We start from the raw sequence: 25,631 nt of genomic DNA on the forward strand, positions 1-25,631 counted from the left end.
ATTATTTTTGTAATCTCTTTAATTTATTTAAATTTTCGTAAATTGTTTAAATTCTTTTATCCAATATGTTGCGCGCACCGTTCGTTATTTTCTTCTCGAGCCCGTCCATTATTTTATTTTATTTTATTTATTAATCCTTGCCGTTATTTTAAATCGTTGACGAGATGAATATAAACGCGAGATTTTTGGAACGCGTCCTTAAACAAACGCGTTTAGCGCTATCCTCTCGAATGGATTCCGGGAAAACAACAGAATGAATTACGAAAACGACGACGCACGTGCGTCGCTTCCGGCGTCGCGGCGAATCGCGACGACGTACTTCCGCCGACGACGGGGGCGCGATACGAAGCGCCGACACAAAACGGACACGTACTTTTCTGAATTACGTGAACGCGTTTACAATGCCCTACGAGATGGTTGGTCGATAAACGACAACCTCTCGCGTTAGCTGTCTTTAGCCGAATCTTTTCGTGAAATCTCCGAGGAACGTGGACGCATGCATGTCCAACGACGTGTGCAAGGTTGAATCCAATCGAATCGCACCCCAATCAGAGATGGTATGAAACAATATTTAACCCTTTAACTACGGCTGTCGTCAATAGACGACGAATAGGAATGCATATCCGTAGTTGAAGGGTTAACAGATGTATACAGTTGAAACGCTCGCATAGAAAATCCTCTCTCCCTTTTCATCATCACCTTGTTTCGAGCGATTTATTTAATTAAGCGATTATTTAAGCGACTTATTTTATTATATTAATTTAATAGAATTGAAATTAGACCGAAATTGTTGATGAGAATGAGCCCACATGCTAGGACCAGACTTCTCCTTGATGTAACGCACAAACGGTGCGCACAATGAACAATTCATCGTTTCACCCAGTCCGGTCGCGTGTGGCGAGGGCGTACAAACGATTCACTCGCGAGTGGCGTTTTTCGTGGGAAACACTCGTCGCGAGCTGGAAAAAATCGCCCCGAAGCGAACCACATGTATCTAAACGCATCGGTGACGCGTTCATTTTCTCGAATCGCGTGTTGTTTACGAAATCGTAGAGCATTCCGACATACGTGTAATAAGTTTGGCACACAAGTTTACTCTCCACGTCTAACGCGTTCTTTCGAGTCGAGACTCTAAGGCTTTTATTCGACATAATCGCGTCGAGGGAATTTATAAATTTTCACAATTTTCCCTCGGAGAGAGAGGTTTTTGTTTCACGATAAGTATGGCCTAGATACGAAATATACGACGCGCGATCTATTTTCGAAACGCTTTGGCCGTCGACGTGCTTGATTCGCTCTCGGCCAATGGAAACGGTACGTATCCGCTGTCGAATCGATAAATCTTGATTCGCTTCTCGACAGCGCCCTGGCGCCAAATTATTTTCGACAAAGCGCAGCCCTTGTTTTCCCGAAATGATTCCATGAAATCTGTCGCGTGTCCTTGTTCCAATTATTTTTCTCGTTATACGTATATCTCAACATGTATGTATGCTAACTCGTTAAATTCATGCGATCGAATTATCAATAAATTTACCACCCTCGAGAAATTCGCAAGAGCGATCGATAAAATAAAATTATTATAATTTATAATTTTATTACGATAATAGGTCACGATAACGATAATTGGCTTGTCTGACTCACTTGTAAAGTGAATCTTGAATCAATCTGGCGCGTATCGTCGGAGGTCGGGAAATACGTGTTTAATTGTGGACGATCGTGAGTTATTTTTAACCGTTGGTAGTGTCAAGGCGCGCGGACCTTAAGATTGGCTATATTATGTCGTATTACGTCGCGGTCGCGCCGAGTCATAGTATTCCATGTTATTATCGCATAAATCGATCCGTATCGTTCCCGTCTAGATCCGGATATAAAAATTTGTCCGCTTTTTCGACAAATCTTTTCAGCGCGGAAAAAAATAAATCCCTGCGTCTTCGATATTTTTCTTTTTACGACAATCATTCTTATCTTCCGAATCGATCTAAAATTTCGCCGCGCCTCGCGTGAACGAGATTGTCCTTTTAACGAGATCTTATTTATCTCGAGCGATTCGCCTCGTAGTGTCGGACGATCGCCCCGATTGCGTGTCGGACCGGGACCACCGCGCAACGAGAACTGGTTTCTCTCTTTCTTTCTCCGAATGAGTAAATATGGACACACACGAGTGCGTCTCTTCTCGGTGGCGGAAAGCTGGCGGCACGTCGAGATAAGCCAAGTGTATGTGCGCGAGCAGACGGATTCGGTAGACAGTTGTTGTAACGAGATGTAACGAGATGCGGCGCTCTCTCTCTCTCTCGCGCGCGATTGTATCCGGAGATTAAGTCGCGAGGTAAATTCAACTCAATCGCGTCGAACAAACTTCTCGCTCTTATCGCGGATCCGGACGTCGTTTCGCGAAAGCGACATAGTTAATCGCGCGAGGTGGTTCATCTGAAAATGATCCGGTGATGCGAGTGTTGAAAATTGATGAGTCGATTCATAGAGAGGGGACGAAACGCCCCGAAGAAATTTACATTATACATATATCTCTCTCGTTACAAGCCGATGCGCGCATCGCGTTCCGAGCGTCGACAATTAAGAATTTTCCAGCCGTCATTAAGATATAGACGCGATACAGCGTCGATCGTGTACCATCACCGGTTATAACAATCGCCCGAGGTAATTTTCGTTGTTGCGTTTATATTAAATTACGTCACACCTGCACACGCAAATGCTATCGGTGCTCGAGGGGTCCGCTCGGCAGCGGCGTAAAAATGCGACTAACATCGTTACGTTTCCCCTGTATCCATTAGCATATCCGATTCGCAATCCCTGCTCGTGGAACGAGATAATTAGAAAAGATTGCGCGTTCGTCTCGCACGCGGGGTCGAACAACACCTCGAGCGAGCGCGCGAGGATGTCGGTTTTTCTGCTTAATTTCCGCGCCCCCGTTTCCCCTTCCGCGTGTAAAGCCTGCAGTTTCTACTCGATGAACATCACCCGCTCGTAAAAAGGCGTGTCGCGCTTATCGATCTTTGATCGGAGGCTCCCTTTCGAATTCGATCGTTGAACGCAAATTCTTGAAATTGTCGACAAATATCTCTCAAGCCGTAATGATTGATATCGGAGTTTCGAAAAGGCGAGATTTTTGAAAGGAAATCGATGGCAAACGATGGTTTGCGTTGCAGTGACGAATAATAGACCGATAGTTCTCGCGTGGAAGGGAAGGGACGTAACGCATTCGTGACACGATCCAGACCCTTCTCTCCACCTCTAGGCTCATCGCCGATAAAATCTCGCTCCACTAAGTCGCGGAGATCCTCGTTTAGGAAGAAAAATCTGGTAGTCTCGTCGCGCGTCGTTATTCGATGGGCGATCGAGATTAGGGGGAAGGGAACGATCTCCGAAGCAGAACGGTCTCATTATTTCGTGCCAACGACTTCCACCGGCGATCATTAAGTCCCGTAATGATGATTAATGAACGAGGTCACGCGCTTTATTTTGTATTTAGAAAACATTGTATACGGAGAGACGCTCCCCGACATTGTTTCTAGCCATGGCAAATCGCGAATCGTTCTAAAGTCGCATAAATTAATATCTTAATCGCTCAGTGAATTAACGCGATTCGTTTCGTATGAAATTTTAAAGTCGCAGTTCTCGATGCGTAACGTAGCTTAAAATGCTCGCGCGAGCACTTTTCTGATACTTCATTTTTTTCAAATAAATGGACGCGGAATTTTTACCGACCTGGGGTTCGATGGTGGACACATTTGCGTAATAAAGTTTTGAAAAAATAAATATTCTAAGACACCAAACAAAGCGCCAAAGATCGCACATGTGTCTTATTGGTTTAAATTCCCCTCGCTCTGCTTTCTCCTCGATGCATTTCTGAGAAGCGCTAGACGGACAAGACGGACCCTTTTGTTTAACGACTACAAACGTCGCATTGCCGTAACGTAATTGGCGAAACAAGCGCAACGAGGTCCAGAGATTGACGAGTCTTTCTTTTCTTCGACATTCTCGTGCTCGCTGAATTACGCTCCGTAAAACTTTGCCGTATAATATCTTGTCGCGGGTATATCTGCAAGAATTATTAAAAAGAAAGAAAAATTTTAAACAACTGCATAAACGTATTAATTGATAGATATCTCTGTAAATTAATACGTGTGACGTAAAGGTTGATGTAATTATATAAATTTATAACAAAAAACGTATACACGCGTGTATTTCATCACATTCATCTCGGGTCTATTTTTGTCCGTCCATCTCTTCATCTTAGCTTTCAGCTACTTAATCTTTTTATCCTTACACTTAATCCTAAATGCTACCTAGCTCTTTTTCATCCGCCACTTAAGGTTTAAAGAAAACGGGACGTGGGACCGGAGAGCGGTTCGCTCTCTTAATCGCGGCGCTCTGCAGCCGCGAGCGACTGCTATTATTATGTGGTCAGCCTATTAGGGACTCGCATTATCAGCCCCCGGTGAGTAGGTGCACGAGGTCTGGCTTCCACCCGCCACGCTGGCAAAAGGTTCCACGATTTATCGCGCATCCGCGAGAGCGAATGCTCTTTAAATAGCGGCTACGATAGATTTTACGCGCGTTCGTTAGGCACACGCGGCCGAGAGATATGTATGGATTCGAAGCGTCTTCTTTTTTTCGAATCTCAATTATCCCTTTTCCGAACGTAACGACATATAAATTGGAGATGTATCGTAGAAGCGAAATACCGGAGGCGGAGTATAACGAGCTCTAATCTCTCGTAAAATTTTCCCTCGCCGATTACGATTGCGGTTTCGCGGTCGTCGGGCGCGTTTGCGGTGCTTTCGGTCTGCGTAATCGCGAGGGAGGGAGGAATCGAGGTGACGACGCGCGAGGAGGAAGGGAAGGCATCGTCGATTCGTCACCGCGCGGCACGCGTCTCATACGCGTCTCGTACGCAGCCGGTGCCTCGACAGAATCCACCTGTCGATGAAAGAAGGGAGAGGAGAAAAAAAAAAGTACGTATCGCTCTCTCGCCCTCTTTCCCATTCGTCCGTTGATACGTCGGCTCGACCACCGCGCGCCTACGATGTTGTAACCGGGTTGAACAAATAACCTGTTACGGTTTCTTCGCCCCGGGTATAATTCCCGTCTCGTTGCGACGCCGAGACGGCGTCCTTGCTCTTGGTCTTTCTCCTCCGTCGACGAGAGAAGGAGAAAGGCGGCGTCCGCGCAACCACCGAACGACTGCTCGTCGACGACCGGAAACGACGCGATTTCCGATCGATTTGGTCTTTTACTTTTATTCCGTCGTTCGTTGTCCGCTGTATCCGGTAACGATATCATTATTTTTCTATCTTTATACGATCTTTCTTTCGTGAAGCAAAGCGCTCCTTATTCATCCGTTCTTGCGTTCGAAAAAAATAATTAATTTAATTAATACAGATATTAATAAGCATCCGGTTTGATTCGTGTTAGAGTGTAAAGTTCTCTAAAAGTTCTCTCCGTATCTCTTTATAACGTCTATTAATACGGATTCGTGATTCTTGGAGTATAAAATGCAATTGGTTGCGATCGTTTTTTAATTCCGGAGATTGCGAGATTCATTAATTGCACGTCGGTGCATTCTTTCTTTCGCGATGTATTATCTAATAAACCGCGAATAGAGTCATTCTCGTTTTGTCCTACACGAAACGTTACGTGCGGCGAGCACGTATCGCAATTAGCGAATTCAGATTCCAGCCGATAAATCAGTAATGTGCTCGTGTCCAGCGCGTTATATACGGCACAATCGGTCTCATCTATTCTATTCTGTAAGTCATTTGGCTCCCATAAATATTGACTTGCATGTAATTATGACGGCGCAAAATTTTATCTCGCGATGCGTACTTGCTGCAGCACACGTATACATCAAAGTTATTATTGCCTTTCGTGTGTGTGTGTGTGAGAGAGAGAGAGAGAGAGAGAGAGAGAGAGAGAGCTGATAATCATGAAATAAAAAAAATACATATTCCTGTTTATATTTACAATTTCTCATGGCTCACTGTTCCGTGCAAAGTATCGTAATAATTCCTGGTCGAATATTATTTTAGTGGAATGAGAATCTTGTCAAATTTATTAGAAACGTTTCTCGTCGGCCGATTGAGTTATTCTCGATGAGATTGCGAGAGATTGACCAATTTAAACGGGCGTCCGAGATGACGTACGTCCGCCGTTATCGAACACGTCCGACACAATTGGAAAAGCGAGCGTGGGTGATCGAAGGTGCGAAACGTTAGAGATTACGAGATTACCAAAGACGGAAACGACCGTGGGTCTGCGGCTTGAAAGAGATTAGCCGGTTTACCGCGAGCGCACGTGACGAATTTACGCGCCGCTTGTGACAATTCGATTTCGCGACCGGCCCAAAAGTTGCTCCGGAACGGACGTGGTAGGAATAATATCGTTCCTGGCCGCTTCGACGGATATTTCGATGCTAATTCCGTTGCCAGACGCGCTCTCTTAAACTCGTTGCGGAGAAAATTTTGGCCCGCCGCCTTAAATCTAACTTTTTACACCTCAAGCTGTCAGTCTGGGATGATAAATATTTATCTAAAAATGCCTATCGCGCAGCGCAATCTAGACTCCTCCCGCTCCTCTTTTGCCAATTAAAGAGGACGGACTCTTAATAAACTCGCGTGCGCAATTTATCATCTGGAATCGCGATTCCGCGTAGACGACGGGGCACGATCATTCGCCTCGTTAATGGACAGTTTTCGCGATATACTCGGCACTCGACATCCCGCGTCGCCGTCCCGCGTTTGATGCGCGTCAGACATAATTTACGCTCATTGTGCACGCGACTCGAACGTTTACCATATCCGCGATATTTGATTGCAAAAACTTTGCGATGCAATTGCGTCCGACGCGCGTTTCTTTAATCGGCGCTTTGGCGCGCGCGTGGGCAGGCTTTTTCTTCCGAGAATCCATTTCTCAAAGGCGGCGTGCGCCCGTGCGCTTTCGCGAGTACACGTATGTATAAGTGCGCGAGCGTGTGTCTGACGGTTATTAATAAATTTCGCGGCAACGCCAGTACAGTGGCCGTCGCAAATCTCGTAACGCCGCGACGCGCGTCAAAAGTCGGGAATATATCGACGCATTAAAACGCAATATTTATACGCGTTGACGTAGGACGAACGCAGGCGGCATGTAAAACGTTTCGTTTACCGTTTTAATATTCCCCAACCTTCGGATATCAAAAATTCAATGCCGAATGTATTATTTAAAAAAGGCAATGCGCGTCACTCGCGGGTCTTTTATATTTTTTATATTTTTCACAATTTGACAATGTAATGCCAAGTGTAATATATATCTGTGTCGTATAATTTATCGAGAAGAGAGCTTTAATCGCGAATGTCTTATTTTCAGGACTCTCTGGCGGTTGCAAAGTTGATACACGTGCGAGGTGACAAGGTGGAATACGTGCCACGCTTCTACAGATTTCTCGCTTCGATCATCTCACAACGAAACGATGGACGTTTGTCATTTCCGCGGTAAGTTTTTGCACAATTTCAATAGAATTTGGTGCCGTGATTATCGAGCCGTTTTTTGCGCTGGGTTTTGTACGTCAAGAATAAACTATGATAATTCGCTTTTAACGGGTGTTATCCTCAATTCGCTACACGATCATTAATAAGATATATCGTCACATGAGAGACCGGCTAAAAAGGACGATCTCGTACTTGTTTCGTAGTGAAAAATTTTTCAACCCTTCGTTCGAAGCAAAGTTTTGTAGATGTATAAAATTGTCGAATCACGTTTAGATTCAAACTTTAGATAAATATATTGCTTCATAAAAAAAATTGAATTTTAATTTCGAGAAAGGGAGCGTGGCACGAAGGACGATTTTTGATCAATTCTACTTTGCCAACGAAGGGTGAAAAGAGGGATGAGAATTCCACGCTGGAGGGAGAAAAAGAGATTACGTTATGGAAGGAGAACGGAGAAACGCGTTCATTATTCTATTCCGACGTAGCCGGCAATCTGGTCTTATAAAATAAACCACTCTAGCTTGCTCGCGGTCGACGCGATGTGTCAAATAAATCGTAGCTTGCAAGCTTACTTGCAACTTTACTCGTATCTCGTACCTCGTGCCTCGATCCTCCGTCCATTCGTTCTTTCCTTATCTCTCAAACAGTCGTCCGAATCTCTCGTCTCGCTCGCTCGTCTCGCATTCATAAAATAAATCCTTTGCGAGTACTTTGACGCGTTTCTATAGAAGCGAGAAAAGTGCGGGAAAGAATCGAGAGAATAAGATTATTATTATTATTATCTTATTATTCGAGGATCTTTGCATTACGAGAAAATGCCAGTCATGATTTTGAATTTCGCGTGGATAAGTCAGGCTTACTCAACTATTGCTAAAAGGAGGTATTTAGAGACGAATGTATAATTGAGAATGTATCTTCTAAAGAGTATTCTCTTGAAAAACCGTTTAAATTTAGAAATTTGATCCAACAAACTTTTGACAAGCTTTTTAAAGAAAAAAATTATATAAATTATTTTTATTTAGAAATTTAAAAACTCTCTCTCTCTCTCTCTTTGCATTACGATTAATCATTTGAAACGGTCCCATTTGGCAAAGCGGACCTCTCGCAATCGTCTTTTTGTCTCTGAAAGAGATGTTAATCAGCAATTTCGCGAGAGGTAGCGTGGGTATTACCGGATGCGAGACAAACTCATGCGTGCCACGCGATCGTGGACAATACAAACGGGGCAAAGAAGTAAGGCTAGTGTAATTCATCTAGCGTGTATATTATCGTTTGCGCGGACTTGCTCGCCCGTGGCGTTTTACTCGTATAAACACCGGAAGCGAGCACTGTTACTCGCTTTATGATTCGTTCGCGAGACAATCTCTCTCCTCTCTCCTCTCTCTCTCTCTCTCTCTCTCTCTCTCTCTCTCGCGCGCGCGCGCGCGATACTTTTAGTTTCCAGTCCGCGCCTCGATGACTACCGGTTTGTAATTCGCTAAAGAGCCGGCGCGCTAAAAATGACGTTTTATTTTCGTGCCGAGAGAAGGAGAGCTTCTCAAATTCGCTGCTCAGAGTTTTATTCTACAACGGCGCCAATTAGGTCGAGATATGTACCTACGGGAGGGGATTAAGTACTCTGAAACACCATTATTCTCTTTCTCTCGGTAAAATGTTGGGGTGTCGTAGCTAAAAATGTGCGCGATAAATGATTACGGAGCTGCCAACGATTTACTCCGGACGATAATCTGATTCATCGTCGGGGGATCTCGACGGACGCGCGCGCGTTTCTAGATCTCTCGCTCTTGTCCCCGTCTCTTTCTCGGTTGCTTATTCGCGCGCGCGACGTTCCCTTTCTCGATCTGGAATTTGGATTAAAGGAGCCTCGAGGCTCTCGCGACCGTCGAGACACGCGAGGGAAGAGATTAAGTAAAGCCGGAATAAATTACCTCTCCTTTCTCCCGCCCGTTAAATAAGCCGCCTCGTCTGGCCGGAGGACGCGCAGGGGATGAACTTTACTCGCGTCTCGCACGCGTAAAGACCTCGTCGAATTAATCGCTCGGTTCTCTCGGTCCGCTGACCGAAGCTTGGCGCGACTTTTATATTCAAAGTTATGCTTACCTGCATAATTTAACCTTCGGAAAGCGACGAGGCTCACCGAGACGGAGAAAAGTTGCCTGCCGTATCGCGAGCCAAGATCTTTGTTCGCTCCAAATTAATTAGTCGATCAATTAACCGATCGCCTCGCCGCGCTTCCTAATCATTACCTACGCGCTCTCTAATTATCGATGGCGGCGAGAAGGAGAAGCTTTAAAGCAGATGGTAAAACGAAAACGATCAAGAACAGTCGTTAAATCGTCGCTCTAGGTTCGTCTTCAAGGTTAAGGTTCGAGAAAAATAATTCATCATTTTATCACGGGCTTTCATTATTATTCTTGACGATTTTGTTACATTAGGTGTTTGTCGTTTTTCTAAAATGTATTTGTTATTTGTGAGAGAAAAGGAGAGAGAGAGAGAGAGAGAAAATACGATCGTATATAACGAAAGTTTTCCATTACGCCGACATCGTGTTTGGTTTGCGCGCCTGCATCGATCACATCGGGAAATAAATGGCACGAGTCTGCTTAATCGACCAACGAGGCAATACCAATTAAAATTGCATTCCCGAACGATGCCTTCCAGCACTCGCACGCGAGCAAAACCTATCGATAAACATCGCGCGCGTCATCGCTTCGTTCCCTGGCTATTTCCCGATGACGCCGATGATGCATTTTCATGCATTCCCGCGGTAATAGCTACTAGCGTTTCGGTGCGCGCCCCGTCCAAATGCCCGATGCGTTTCATCAATCGTAGATATTTAGAATCGTTCGACCATGCCAATTTATTTGTTCAATTTTTATAGAGCGTAGATGCAGGTATTCTCTCGATCTCGATATCGCAATATTATTTCTAAATTTGTCACGAGATGCGCAAAATGACTCATATTCGTTCCAAGGAAGCGCGCTTACTACGAATAAGGAACTTTTGCATAGAAATCTCGGTAGATCGCAAAGTATCGCGCGTAGTGATTTTCGCTCAACGCGAGATTACTCGTCCGATTCAAGTTTCGCCCACGTTCGCCCCACGTTCGTATCTTTATCTCGAAGCACGAGAGAACAGCGCGAGAGAGTACTCACCGTATTGCGACGCTCGCGATCTTCCTTCCGAGAAAACTCCTTGGACGGCGTCTCGAAAAACTCCCCTCGTCCCCTCGATCGGCTCCTGCCTTGGCGATGCTTCTGGCGCTTCTGGCTTTTCTCAACCCGCTCTCAGGAACCAGGCTCTTTTTCTTTCTCTCTCTCTCTCTCTTTCTCGGTTGCTCGCGCACAACCGTGGATCGGGAAAGGGTTGAGAACGAAGAAAAAAAGGAGGGGTTGATGAAGAAAATTTGCGCTACAGTCAATGCCGGGACGAGATTCGCGTCGAAACGAACGGGAGCTCCGTGATTCACTGTACACGCATTCCCGCTGTTATTTCAGGCCGACGGCGTCGCGTCATTATAGATCCTCCTTCGCTCCTCTTTTCCACCCGCGTTCCATCCTTGGTCTTTAGCGCTGTCCGCGCTGTCTCGCGACGGTTTCTTCTCGGAAAATTCTCCTCTATCCGTCTCCTCTCGTTCTTGACGTTTCTCAAAATCCCATCACCGAACACGAACAGTCCATCCATTCACAGACACCGGTCACCCTGGGCGAAAAAACTCTCCGATTTCTTTTTTTTTCACTACAAGGGTCGCGCTCAAGATTACGAATCGATACCCGAAATCGATCGATGAATCGATCAGTGGCGGGTGTCGGACAACAAGTGCTCGCGTGCTTGTCGCGCGGATCGGATTCGAAGCGCGCGTCCGGTCACTCGCGATGCTCGTTGCACTCTGCGGGCTTCTCTCTATCTCGTCTGCGAAGCGCTGCAGCGTCGCGGCGGCGACACTGACGGGACAGGCACCACTCCGATAGAAGAGGATGTGCACGAGGAAAGCTCGGGGCGAAGTGCCAGAAGAGCCGTTTGCTTGAAATAACCGCTCGTCCGCGCACGTTCCCACCGCAACCCCTCGTGGGCTCTCGCTCCTTCTCTCTTTTTTTCTCTCTCTCTCTCTCGTCTCGTTTCCCCACTACGACCCAACGCCGCCGAGTTCTCCGATAGATTGCCGGCAAAACTCTCGGCGTACCCCACTACTCTGACGCATCTTTCCTCTCGTTCCCTCTCCAACGTCGCGCTCTCTCTTCTTCTCTTTCTCTCTCTCTCTCTCCTTCTCTCTTTTCTTCTATTCGTTACCGCTTCGTCGCTTCGAAACGCGCGCTGCTCGTGCGCACATGTACGGGCGACGCACATGTACGGGCGACGCAGTTTCGCGCCATTCCGAGACGCGAAGGCAAAGACGAGAGAGTCCTCTTCATTTGTCACGCGCTCGCATATTGTTAAAATTGTAATGAATCTAGATTTGGCTTTTTGAAAATAAGCGGAAATCCCCGCCAGGGCAAGAAAGAAACTTGCCGTCTCAAAGTACGGTCCAAACACATTGAGCATGTGGGCGAGAATGCATCTTAAAGCATCCTTTTTCATCCCGTATCGAAACAATCGCGGGAATCGCCACTTTGCAGGTAATTTCGATGCTTCATGGCCATCATCTCGCTAGGTCGACCCTATTTTTCTTTCGTCCCCTCGTGCCACCGTGTGTCCGGAACGCACATTCGGGACATGTGTTGCCCGAACGTCGACCACCTTTTCGTTTCCCTCGGGATACTCGACACACCATGAACGGCGATGGTGGAGCAGCCGAGATTATCAGCCTTCCCTTTCTTTCTTCTTCTCTCTCTTTCTCTCTCCATCTCTCCGCGTCTCCCTTTTCCACCCCCTGGCAATGTCTGTCTCCGGCCGTTATTTATAGAAAGCCACGATGACTCGCCTAATCGTAACGACCTCACGGCACAGACTTTACGGATACCTATTATTATCCAGTCGAATTAATGAAACTCGCTCGTGGCAATCGTCAGCCGCACCAATTTATATTTGCCGCGTGTACAAGGGGACTAGCGTTTGCCCCGTTTGCTTTTTATTTATTTAGCTCCTTTCGACACATTGGATCGCTGATGTACTTTTGGGCGAATCGCGATACTTTTTGCCCGCTTTCGCGCGTGACGTTTAATCGACGGTGTCGTTAATGGACCGCGTGAGAGATAATTGGTCGCACCGGGAGCTCGTTTGTCTCCCGTGCGAATGTCATAATTCTCCCTCTTTCTCTCCGGAATGATTCATTGATTTATTTTTATAATTTAATGCCAAGTGGTGGCGCGCGCGCCCTCAACGCGACGCACACCTCAAGATTTATCTAGGACACGCTCAAAGTAAGGGCCTTTGTCGCGTCACGTACCTTCTAAATATAAAATCTTTATAGCGCCCCGTAAAAGCGAGATCTCTCCCGACCCTTTTGGTTACAACGGAATCGCATCCACGCGCCCTGTGAACCTATTATACGAAGGTGCGACCGAGCGCCTCTCTGCGATTATACGCGCAATTTTATACAGCGTGTCTCAAGGTCTCGAAGAATCCAACAAAATAAATGATGGATTATATCGATCGTTTGCTTTAAAAATAAGCAAGTCTCATCGCGAGATTGTATCGCGTAACTCGCGTTTGTTTGTCCCGCATTCTCTTGTACGACGAGTCGAGATCGTTATTCACTGCGGATTATCCGGCTAATTAATACGTGTCGGTAGATGCGAGCGCACGATAAGACGCTGCCCTCTCGCTGTCAAGCTCGGCTCGCTGTCACTGATCGAAAACACCTTAAATCTTGCGCCGCTGCTCGCGGGCTCTCCTCGGAAACGAATTAGCCGCTCGCATGTATAAATAGTCATCGGGGGGATAATGCGTGCGAAAGAGAGAGAGAGAGAGAGAACATGGTACGCGTTGCACGCAAACCACGGAATGCATATCGAACGCGGATTGGTTACCACAAAAGTATACGGCTGACAATTTATAGTCGCGGAGTAATAACGTAGATGCACATGTAGCGTTCTTTTTATAATAAAATATTTTTAGTCGCGCGCGCGCGGAAAGAAATGTCGCGGTACAAATTTGAACGAATTCCGTCCACGTGAGTATTCTTGATTTATCGCGGAAAGAGCGTTTCCTCGAGCGAATGGAGCACGAATTACGAGGTACGGAGAAGAGGTGCGAAGCCGCGTCGAGGGAGCGTCGAAACGAGCGCGGATGACGGAATTATTATTCTCGACCGTCTGTCCGATGTCTTTCGTTTCCACGATCCTCGGCACCTTTCTCCCTTCTTCCAAAACAAAATCGCCTGTTACAGTGTAGAGAGACCATCGGAAGTATCTGTTTGTTCAAGTAAAATTTAGTAAAAGTTTATAATTACACGAGATTATTACAAGAGAAAATTACAAGTTTTACCCTCAATGTTATTTGAACGTCCAATGTTTGAATAGTATACGTCTAATTTTACCTGAAACATTGTAATATTAAAAAAAATTTTGAAAGAAAGGAGAGAGAGAAATTGATAAAAGATTTTTTCGTAATACATCTTGTAACGCGCCAAGCTTGATTAGGAATAATATTTTTTGAGATACTGAGAGAAATTTTTTTCATTTGAAAAATTTAATAAAAATCACAAAGACGCAGATAACGATGTGTGATACTAATAATATATTATGATAATATATTATGATAAAAATTCTAGCATTTTTTTGCTCCTTTTTTGATTTGTATCATTTGAACTATTTTTGCAATTTCATATTTTTACTTTTTTGAAAAATTTACTTATTTAATTATGACTGACATTTCTTTTCTAGTTGACAAGGTTTTAGAGATTCAAAGGTATATTTTGTTTTATTATAGCACTGAATCTCGTTAAATATCGCTCGATAATAATGTTCTTTGAGATGCTAAATTTAATGCGACAGATTTATTCGCGATAAAGCCATCGCACTGTCCGAGAAAATCACGAAAAAGCAGAACTCGAGGAGCGAATGATAATCTTTCGTCGCGAGAATCTTCTCGGTTGTCATCGACCGAAAACCATGAATTGTCTCGCGGTTCCTACTGGGAATACTAGCTTCGTTATTTGTCAAAACTTTTGATTTTTATTTTTCCAATGACAGACGAAAGAGACTCGATAAAATGTGACTTGTTGAATATAATTCTTTTTCTGTTAAATGATTTCATTATTTTTAGAATCGGAGCGAAATTTTTCTATAAAATTTAATGCAAAATAAGAAACGTTATTGTGTTTACTTAATATTTTTCGGGAAAGTCAGTGTCGTAAATGCGAGAAGAATGTAACGGCGCCAAATCAGCGATTCGATTTCGACCGTAGTCGTAACGAGAAAATCGTAACGCGCGTCGTGTAAATTTAGAACATTGTTTTCCGGCCGAGTAAATTCCATCGTGAGTAATCGTTTCCTAAATCCGGCCTCGCTAATTTCGACGATTTTCTCGCCGTGTAACGATAACTACGCAGAGAATCTAGCAGTGTTTAAAGGCATTAACGTGCAGCCAATGCAACTTGTTGTAATATGACTAAAAAAATGTACTTATAAATTGAAATAATTCTCAAGTTTTTCGACAACGATAGTTTGAAGAGAATAAATTGGTAAAAATTTATAATACCAACATTTATTTTGGCAAAGAGGGAACGCACAAGTCGTGCGTAATCGTTTCTTCCGGTGCGCTTCGTACGAGAACGCGTTTATTATTAACTCTTTTGGATCGACATGTATATCTCTTTGAAGAACACAGTCTTCGGCAGTGGGACAACAGACCAAGTAGCGGTTCTAGGTACCGTTTGCGCGAAAGAAAGCTCCGTCTGCCTTGATTCTTTTTAACGTCTCGCTAAAGTCATAATATTCGCGGCAAACGAACCAGAGCCTCTCGTTTTCTCAGAAGAGTGTCAATACTGAGATGATTTTTTAAACGGTTCATCTCTGAATTAAATTAAAAGGAGCACATAATTTTGTTGCTACGTTTTCTCGGTCGACAGTCTATCTTTGATAAATTTTCTCACGTTTATGCGCCTCGCATTTTTTTCAAATTTTCTGGGAACTGTAACGAATAAATGTCCCTCTCGTAACCGCAAGCGTCGTTGCGTGAAATAGTTTCCTGCTCTTCGTCCGCGTGCAATGGACCAGGACGAGTTGACATGCGCCCGCTCCGTGTATGCCGTATGCGATGCACCTGAAGGAGGATGCTGATGGGAAGGGAAGAGAGAGAGAGAGAAGGGAGAAAATAAAACAGTGACAGGTTATTAAAGGCGGACAACTCGACTGATCGTGGAAATACTTGGGTATTTTTTTTTCGAAACTTGTATATAATTGGTACTGTTTTATAACGATAAAAATCAATTGTGTCGATACACACGCGTAATTAAATAATATCGCGCGACGTAACTTTTCTCGTTACTTATATAGGAGCGACGTTTTTCCCATAGCGCTCGTGCGCCGTGATGCCACCTGAAGGTAAACGACGGCGACGCAGGTAGTACAGTACGCGGGTAGGTGATTAACGATGGGAGGAAGCAACGGGTAAGACCGGAAGCCACGCACGGAGATGTGACTTGCGAGGTGTGCGCGGCGATGCCCTCCCGTTCGGGCCTCCACCGGTCGGCCGAGGAGTATAACTCGTGTCGACGACGGTCAACAACCGAAGATATCGAAGCGTCTATTCTCGTGCCTCGCTCGTTGATCGTACGATGAACCGCGAGGCGTTTGCGCGCCGCGAGAAAATGCACGGCTAACCGGATAATATTGACATGAATTTTAAATTCGGCGCCCGGAATATGCGTATACCTGCGCTCTCCGTCTCCCCCTTTCCCTTTACGCGCGATTTGCCATGCGGAAACCATGTTGCAGAATCATCGACGAAGACGTATCGCTTCCGGTCGTGCCTCGAGGGTTCTTTTTCATCGCAAAAACTACAATTGCCCCGCTCGCGAGCGTTACGTGCACATTTTTTCGCAACTTGTCGACATATTTTTTATCTATTTTTTTATATATGATTTACACATTACGTGGAATGATGAAGTTATTTGTACGAGAAAAGATACGAATTTGATGTTGGTTCTGGATAGCGACAAAAAGAGAACGTCTCTCGTTTCCTAGTTAAGTATGCGCGCATATTTCTCGGGACGAGGATATACGTGTGCTGTTTGGTAACGACTTTTCAAGATGTTTCGTCCAATTTTCACGGTGCGCGAGCGTGGGATTTGGTGGGTGTGTCGAGACCTGCCGAGGGTGAAAAAAGTTTCCCTCGTAAGAGAGTTTTCGGGTGAAAGCCCGCTGGACCAGCGGCGCTGCTCCGGATATGCACCGGGCCGGAAAGAGATTTGTCATTCTTTCCGTAGAAAGAGACAAAATGACAGAGCGAATAGAATTCGTTTCTCGAATCTTTTTAACCTTCAAACAAGTTAATCGACGAAGAAAGAAAAGAATCGAGTAGCGCAATTGTCAAATAAAGAAATTGACACGCGATCTCGCTGCTAATTGAATCAATCGATGTCTCGGAGAAATTTTATCGCTCGATCGCTGTCACCCATGATAGGATGCGACTGTGAAAACATGTCGCCTGTCAGAACGCTGTCGTCACCCAGATAGATTACATAGTAACGCGTCCCTTTCAAAGACATTGAAAATCTGCCGCGAGTGAAATCTCGAGGGTCCCTCTCGTATTGAATTTCACCGGGTTTTTTAAATCCGCTAAAGGTACAATGGAAGAGATTAAAATCTACAATGCCCTTGCGAATCCTTGATAATCCGTTCGCGTGCGCGAGAGAATACGTTTCCACTTATTAATAAATTAGGCAACTGCTTTCTTAATGAGAGATTTTTAAGTAATGTATCTATCGCGCTATCTGAATCTAGTAGCGATTTTTAGAGACGGAAAGGGGGTCCGAAGAGTAGGGGGAAGAGGGGCCTTCCCTTGGATGTAATTACCACGGTCACGGTCGGCGGCGCCCCTGCGAGTGCACCTGCCCAACGAAACAGAAACCACGACCGTAATAAATGCGGCTACGCCGCGTCGCGCGTGCGCTCGCAATTACGCACGTGCGATCGCGTTGTACGCGTTGTAGGCGTTTACGTTGCGTTGCGTTGCGTTGCGTTGCGTTGCGTTGCGTTGCGTTGCGTTGCGCTGCGCTGCGCTGCGTTGCGCTGCGTTGCGAGTCGTCGTGGGTCGTTTGAACAGCGTCTCGGCCTCTCGCGATTAACGTTACATGTCAAGTTCACTGCTATACGCACGGTGAACATTCGCGAACGGCGCTCGAATAAATTCGAGAGGTCCGCGCGCGTCTTTCCCTTATCTCGGAACGAAAATTCGAAACTTATGTAAACATATTCGGACCTTTTGTAAACTACATTCTGCTCCCACTTTTTAAAAAGAACAGAATATAATAGAGATTATAATAAAAAGAGATGATCTCCGTTAGAGTTGAAAAATAGAATATAATAGAATATAATAGAATAATAAGGAGGTGATCTTCACCAAAAGAAATTTATGGGTCAAGATTTTTGAATGTCTTAAAAGAGAATAAAGAAACCGGGTCACACCGAGACTCGGGGCCTGTAAACAACGGTAACTTTTCGAGATAAAAGTTTGCAATATTTTCAAGTGAAAGAAGGCTTGCCCCTCTTGCTTGTCTTTTACTGAAACTTGCGAGCGAGAAAACGAGTCGTCGTAAATCCCCATTATTCGCGCGGAGAGCCAGATGTCTTCTTTCTTGCAAAAAACTTGTCGATCGAGTTTGAAGGCGAGAATAGCGCATAGTTAAGCTAGAAACTCGAATCTTTCCCGCGACAATTATTTCAATTATTTTCTCGTAATTTATTTCAGATTCGAAAAATGTTGTATTTAAAGACTTTACGAAAAATGGCTCTACAAAGTTGTAAATTTTGCGATCGAAAACTCGTAGCGGTTAAATTGCCCTTGAATACGGTCTTGAACCGATAATTATGTCGTTTGGAGAAAATATGTATTCCGGCTCATGTAGATATGGTGATATAAAGTCGATGTAGTAATTTAAAATTAAGTACCTCATTGACGGCAGGTAGTAGACAGTAGACATATGGCTCGTTGTGAGTTACGCGATGATTGCACGTCGATGTATGTGATCATAAATTAGCGGAATCGCCGCTGTCGGATCGTTTGGTCAATTTCTTATTTCTAAGCAATGTTCTCGTACCATATTCCCGTTTGATATAATCAATGAATGTATATTACGATATTTGAAATGATGTTTTTCGAGAATGTGCGAGATATTATGGAAAATGGTTTTCAATCGAAAATGATGCCTACGGTGAAATTCTGCTTAGAATTATAGAGATAATTACACAACAGCGTTTGATTCATTGAAAAGAAATATTACTCCAATAATGTTTAGAAGCTAGTAATATCCGTGCTGGCAAAGAAGAAAGTAAATTGAATAAATAAATTTTCATACGAGAAAAAGGGGAAGAAACGAAAAAAGCGAGATGATAGCTCGAACCATTGCAAATTGGCACGTGCTTCGAACACGTTTGAAGCTGCGACCGCAAATGAGGGCGCGAGTGAATCTCTCTCTTTCCTCATCCGCACTCTCGATCGTTTGTAATTCGATGCAACGATCCGGACCAATGCTTTCGCATCCTCTTATTTGGCCGCCGACATTAGGAGCGATTTAAATTCATGGCGATCGAAATTAAGGTCGCCCCGGACGCTTCGCTCTCGCTCGACCTGCGTTTCACTGTGCCATTACAGATACCCTGCCACTACGAGAGAACCGTTCATAGGCGACTCATTGTATTCAAAGGTGTTCGCCACTATAATTTTCGTCTCGCGACGAAACAAACGTGCCTAGTCTCTAAATCGAATTCTCGTTGACCAGTTCGTTGGCGCGATTTAAACGCCACTGTTCTGGTATCGACAACTCTAAATATTAAAATAAAATTAGTCTCAATATTTGTATTCACATTATTATATATACTATCATATTTACATTATTTTATGCGATTAGATTTTACGACAGACACGAAGGGGGGAGGGATGTATTATAAAATTTCAAAGATGAAAAAATGAATGAAGGGAGCAAAGGACAATGAAAAGGAACAAAGCTAATCCGAGCGCGAATAAAAACGACTTATGTTTAGGTTTTAAAGGACTTAAAAATATTGTAATCTTAGCGCTAATTTCCATCGCCATTAATATCTTTTCGATATCCTTAAATATCGATTTGAATCTGAATGTCCTTGAAAGCGCGACTGACCGTGGCTAAATATAATTTATCCTTGAAGGCTTCTCGCTCTTTCGCGTTGTTTGCAGCATACTCGTCAGTCTGGGAAGATATGTAAATTAACGGCAGGATCGGCAAGATTCTCACGTCGATTTCAACCCTATCGCATGTGAAGTAGGGATTCGGAGATTCGAAGAAAGAGGGTGGTAACATCCCAAAATCAAGATGTTGACGAGGACATCGTTCAGAATTCCGATTAAGTTTGGCACCGGATGCGCTAATCGTCTCTTTCTTCGCTGAGGAACGAATATATCGGCGATAAATAAAAGCTTACAAATGCCTTACAAATATATCGTATCGAGATTACATTTGTTACAATTTGATTTCATATCAATTTTGCTAAAAAAATGTATGCGGCTTGGTGGTACTTGAAAAGAAGCAGCGCTGAAAGAGCGAGCGCTGGCAATTGAGATGCACGAAACGTTTTCACCTGTCGACGAACAGCAGCCATCTTTGTTTTTGATTGCCGAAACACGCTGCTAATTATTTATTCCTCGCGATACACGCCGATTCCTATCCACACGTGAATCTTCGGGACAGGTCGAGCTTTCGGGGGACATACTAATGACGATACCTTCGTCAATGAGAACATCGAGAACAAGAAAGTCTTTGACTTTTACGCATCTCTTTTAAATTTTGTCGTTTGCGCGTATTAATTAAATTAATCTGGTGCTTTTTATTTGCAAAATTAAGCAAAGTAAATTGTATACTGTTATACAACTTTTCACGATTCGAGATATTCTTTATATAATAAATAAATTTAACCCACAAGATTCTACAATAGTCGGATATAATATACGAGTATACTCGGATTATATAATAATCAGATATACGTTCTTGCGCGCGCGTTACTCGTGATGGTGACTATAAACTAAAGTGATTATGTAAATTGCAATTTTTAATCGAAGGAAGAAAATTGTAATTTATATTCCAAAACCGTGCACGCGTATAATAACCTAACCATCATGTGACGAGTGTGCTGACGTTTTTAATTAAAATAATGTTCACTTTCTTATTCCCATAATAAACTTTGATCAGAATGGAGGAACCGGCACGCGTTTATTCATACGAATGTCTTATTCTGATTTGTGAATCGCAGGAAGCTTCCTTACGACACGTTCGTTGTACACTTCTTCCTGCCGCGATTTCTCGTTCTATATTTAGAAAAGACGGCAATTACGCAAGTGCGATAAATATATATATATCGTAAAACGTTACTAAATTTATCAAATTATTATTTGAGATGCGAGCTATATCATATTTTTTTTCGTCAAAACTCTATTATGCTCCATCTTTTTGTTTGTATAATGTGCTACTCTTACCTTATTCCTCTTTACATCTCGATTAAGGCTAGAGAATGGATAATAATAATAATAATTCTGCGTAATGCGCGTCTTGGCGGACTTTATTACAGCGAAATCGCAGCTGTCGTACGATCGATCGTCGACGTTAATTAAGAGAGGATGACGAAAATAAATATTAAAGATTCGCGATGACCCATGCGAACAACGCACAAATGATTGTGACTTTCGACGGACAAAGTACGTCCATTTGCCCCACGCCAGATGCGTAATGATTTCTGGCATTAATCCATCCAGAAATCCTTGATGCGCGCTACGAGATCAAAAGAGAGACCTTTTCGAAATGAATAATAAAATTGATTCGCGCGAGATCAACGGATACCACCTGTATTAACATTTTAACAGTTACACATTTCAATTTTGGAATATACTCGTATAATAACAAGTGCGTATGTACGCGCTCGGAGAAGTAGGATGTTAAGAATGTTTTGTATGTACATACAATCCCAGCAAAAAGTAGCTGAAAATCAATATGACGAATATATCCACTTTTGGTGTATTTTGAGTAAGAAATTGTGTGGAAATATTCCTGAAATATTCCGAATTTTGTTAATCGAAATGATTAACTTTTGCCAGAGAATTTCGCCTTGTGACAGATACATGGCTAACTTTATTGAATTATATTTAATATCTTTTTAATCAGTTAGTACTTGTATAATATTATTTGACCAAATATTTCCTCTGTATCTAAACTTTTGCAAATTTTCAACAAATTCTGAATATTATTTCCACGTGTTTTTGTCATTTGAATCGACGTGGTTATACGTTTCCCACAAGAACACACATTAATTCAGTGCAAATTAAAATCCTTATAACTTGTCAACGCTTTAGCGAATCGATTTAAAAATTGTACCGAAGATTTTAAACATATGTAAGGACATTCTGTATAATTTTCATTAAATTCTCAATATTTCGAAAATAGGTACAAAACATCCTTAGGTAATTTGCATTCTCAGATTCTCATACGAGGCGAATAATCAAGAATGCGTCTTTCCTACATAGCGATTGCGCGGCAAAGATGTTGCACGGCGAGATTTCTACTCTCCTTGTAGATATGCAACTGCTTTCTCGACTGGTTATCATCACACTGGAATCGCGAGACGAGTATTTTCACATTACGCTGGCAACAGATGCAGGCTGCAAATTGCAATCTCGATAAATCAAAAATATTAATTCTTTTATTTATTAAATCTATCCGAGCGCTCTCGAGATTGTCATAAATTTAATCATATTAAACCAATGTTGAATAAACATTATCACCTTGATTAATACAAACTTGTAATATAGATACGTAACCGCTATTACCGGAATATTACGCGCGAACGGGTTGTACGAACGTGATCTCCGGATGACTTGGCGGAAAATAAATTATCGTTGGCGTATATTTTACTGGCGTATTTAGAGTGGGTCGACCGCGAGTCGGGCACTCTAGATTTACGTTCGCGTCCGGTACTTGAGTTCTCGCTGCGAACTTTGTCCGTCGCTATGTATAGAAGGAGAGTACGCGTATCGGAAAATATTATAATTATATATTCCGTCCGCAGAGAGGCGAGATGTATTATTTATTCCAAAGTCTGCATCAAGTGCCAGAGATATTAAATATATCACCTCGCGACGCGCAATCTTTCATGCTGGAGCGTGGAATCGGAGGATAGCAAAGTTACTCATCATTTTTTCTTGACATTTTTATGTTTAGATATATTAGAAATCCCCGTGTGTTGCCGGTAATTCAAATATAACGGAACTCGTGGGTGTGACTGGTTTTCTCTTTCATTTCCTACAGTCGCTACTCCAACAGAGATCCACAATTTGCGTCTCGACTTTGTCGTTGGAGAAACTGCGAATATCCATCGAATATCCATGAATATACGGCGATGTAAATTACCATACTGAACATTCCCGTCGATAAACCGTTCCCGGAAAAATTTACGATCCGTGAATTACTCGAATCGCGCAAAGTGAATTATCATTCTCGATTCGTGGCTTAACGACGACAATGTGCTCGCGTTTAAACGCGGGGCACTTTATTATCGCGACTGTCGCTGGCGCGAGCGCTTAAAGGAAGTAGCGTCTTATAAATGGCCCGCGAAAAATTATCAATTTTCGGAGGAGAACACCGATGGTCCGCGCTACAAACTTGTGTGTACGCTACTCTTGTACACGCGGAGATAAATCGAATAAGATAAACGAAAGAGAGACGTTCACCTCGGTTGTGTAACGCGCGAGAGCGATGGAACCGCGTGGAATGGCGTGGAATTTATGATATCCGTTCCGGTAATGCTGATCATTCCCCGAAATAATCATATTCCACCTCGCAGTTTAAAAAATTGCTCGCATTATACATCACGCGCGGCCATTCTTATTTCCGTTCGACGCGATGTTTAATTAACTTGATGTTATTTGCGAGGGTTGTTACGATTCTCATCGCGGAGACTCGCATCAGATTGAGGATCGGTTACAAGATCGGGTTACTCGCGAAATATATTTTATCGGCTCATTATCGCCGATAAGATGATATAAGATTCTCACGATATTGCCCGCGATATTGCTTTACAAAGCGTTTTCGATCGTGTCTTTAAGAAGTAAACAACTTCCTTCTGTCATCCGATTAACATAATTTTCTGCAACGCGTTGCTCGCATTAATACACGAGCGCATTTAGCGAAACGATTGCAGGTGCATCCGCGTGAAGGAAAAACTTGCAACAAGAGATAACCGATCGATATACATCTTTGATTCGTTATTTACTTCGCCGTAATCGATTAGCATCATCGTTTATTAATCGGCACGGATAAACAGTTGTTTGTGGATTCATATTATTTCATTGAATTTAATAAATTAATAATTACACATTTTCCGCTACATTTTCTTCTCTCGCCGAAATCTTTTTTAATCTTTTTTTAATTGTTTTCATTATCAAGGATGGCGGCCGATGTAACCGCCACTTAAACAATTTCTTATTAATGGCTGCCATTTCCGTTTATCTGTCCTTAATATACTTCGATAATAGCTTAATTACTATCTGACGCATTTCCCGAAGGAAGATGGAGCATTCATGAATAATGCATGGAAACAAGCATCGCGAAATATATGTCATATACTCTCGAGTGTCGCAAACATATTTGTTCGTTCCGAGTTTATTTTCTTAAACGATAATATCTGATGAGTTTATTTTCTTAAACGATCATCTGATTGATTATTTCGCGGTAACAAAGTAAAAGCCTAGTATAATAAAGCATCCAGATGTAATTCCGAAGCAATCGGATATCCGTACGCATCCGATTCGTGGAATTGGCGTGTTACGTTACTTCGTAAGCTCGTTTCTCCTCCCGCTAGTTGGAAACATAATTCCACTCGTTAAGGCGATCTTCTACCGCGCTGTGGTTAAAACACACGCAAAGCGGCCGCGTTGCGTTCTTTACAAAGGCGTATGTAGGGGGCCGCCTAAAGAACGCGCTGCGTAGCGACTAATACGGTGGAAATTACTCTCCGCCTCTCATAAATCGACGTAACCCACGATTTGCATCGGCAAAGTGCACCGTGAAGCCTCATTATGTCTCTTGACGTTAATATACGATAGTTGTTGGAGTCCGCTTCTGCGAGTCGTATCGCTCTAATTTGCCGAGAGAGGCCTGAGACTTTAAGAATCCTTATCACTCTGGACTCGGATTTTCTATTTTTGTAATTTGTCGTAAATCACGCTTACTTGATGGCATCTAATGTTACGCGTTCCATTGAATAAAAATACTTCATTTAATAAAAATAGCATAGCAAAAAAAAGTTGAAACACACTATCTTGATCTCTTTATTCGATTTAATAATTTAAGTTTGTTTTGTTGAATATTTTACAGTAGAGATAAAAATCTATCGAATTAATATTACACGCAAAATATTATTTATATATACGCAACATCATTTATACATGTATAATTAATCCATTTCTGGATAATTATTAGCAGTCATGGTGATTATCTTTTATCTCTTTTGTCATCGTGTATGTACATTTCGCGCTGCTACATGTATATTGATAAGAAACATTTAAATCTCAAAATTTCAAGCGTCGGTTTTAAAATGAAGATTTAAAATACACACATATTATTTTTTTTTCTCTTATTCTTTTTATTAAAAATAATAAGATGTTAATATATTTTTAATATTTGTGCTGAAGAGCATCAGCTGTTGGATCTTCAAAATTGATATCAAAAGCTGTATAAGGGTTATTATAATTGATATAACGCATAATTATTATTTTCTTAGATATTTAAACTTTTTTCCACATTAAAAATAAAAAAAATATCAACATATATGTTTATGCCAACTATATTTATAATGTTTCGCTGACGCGTGTGGCAAAATATCTCACTTGTATATCTTGTATAATGTATAATAATGCAAAAAGGTGTTGTTCGAAATACAGTCATTAACGAAAATTGGATGTAATTGCGCATCTCGCGGCGGTTAATTCACGCAGCCGCTTATATAAAATCCGATTTTATCT

At 42.8% G+C, this 25,631-nt stretch overlaps 2 protein-coding genes across 3 annotated transcripts in view; one reads left to right on the forward strand and one right to left on the reverse strand.

The window, feature by feature from the left end:
* The window catches only part of LOC105249959 (fibroblast growth factor receptor homolog 1), a 35,825-nt gene extending 24,328 nt beyond the window's left edge, over nucleotides 1–11,497 (reverse strand). The window contains exon 1 of one of the 2 annotated variants that reach the window (XM_011255780.3): nucleotides 10,640–11,497. The gene's annotated coding sequence lies outside the window, so the exon portion shown is untranslated. The remainder of the gene's footprint in view (nucleotides 1–10,639) is intronic. The other variant, XM_011255777.3, reaches the window with a different exon arrangement.
* The window catches only part of LOC112637030 (ETS translocation variant 1), a 79,398-nt gene that overhangs the window by 3,696 nt on the left and 50,071 nt on the right, over nucleotides 1–25,631 (forward strand). The window contains exon 2 of the mRNA XM_025408253.1: nucleotides 7,363–7,487. The gene's annotated coding sequence lies outside the window, so the exon portion shown is untranslated. The remainder of the gene's footprint in view (nucleotides 1–7,362; nucleotides 7,488–25,631) is intronic.

This window comes from Camponotus floridanus, unplaced genomic scaffold (genome assembly GCF_003227725.1).
Source record: "Camponotus floridanus strain SB8 unplaced genomic scaffold, Cflo_v7.5 scaffold20, whole genome shotgun sequence".
In the NCBI taxonomy this organism is placed as follows: domain Eukaryota; kingdom Metazoa; phylum Arthropoda; class Insecta; order Hymenoptera; family Formicidae; genus Camponotus; species Camponotus floridanus.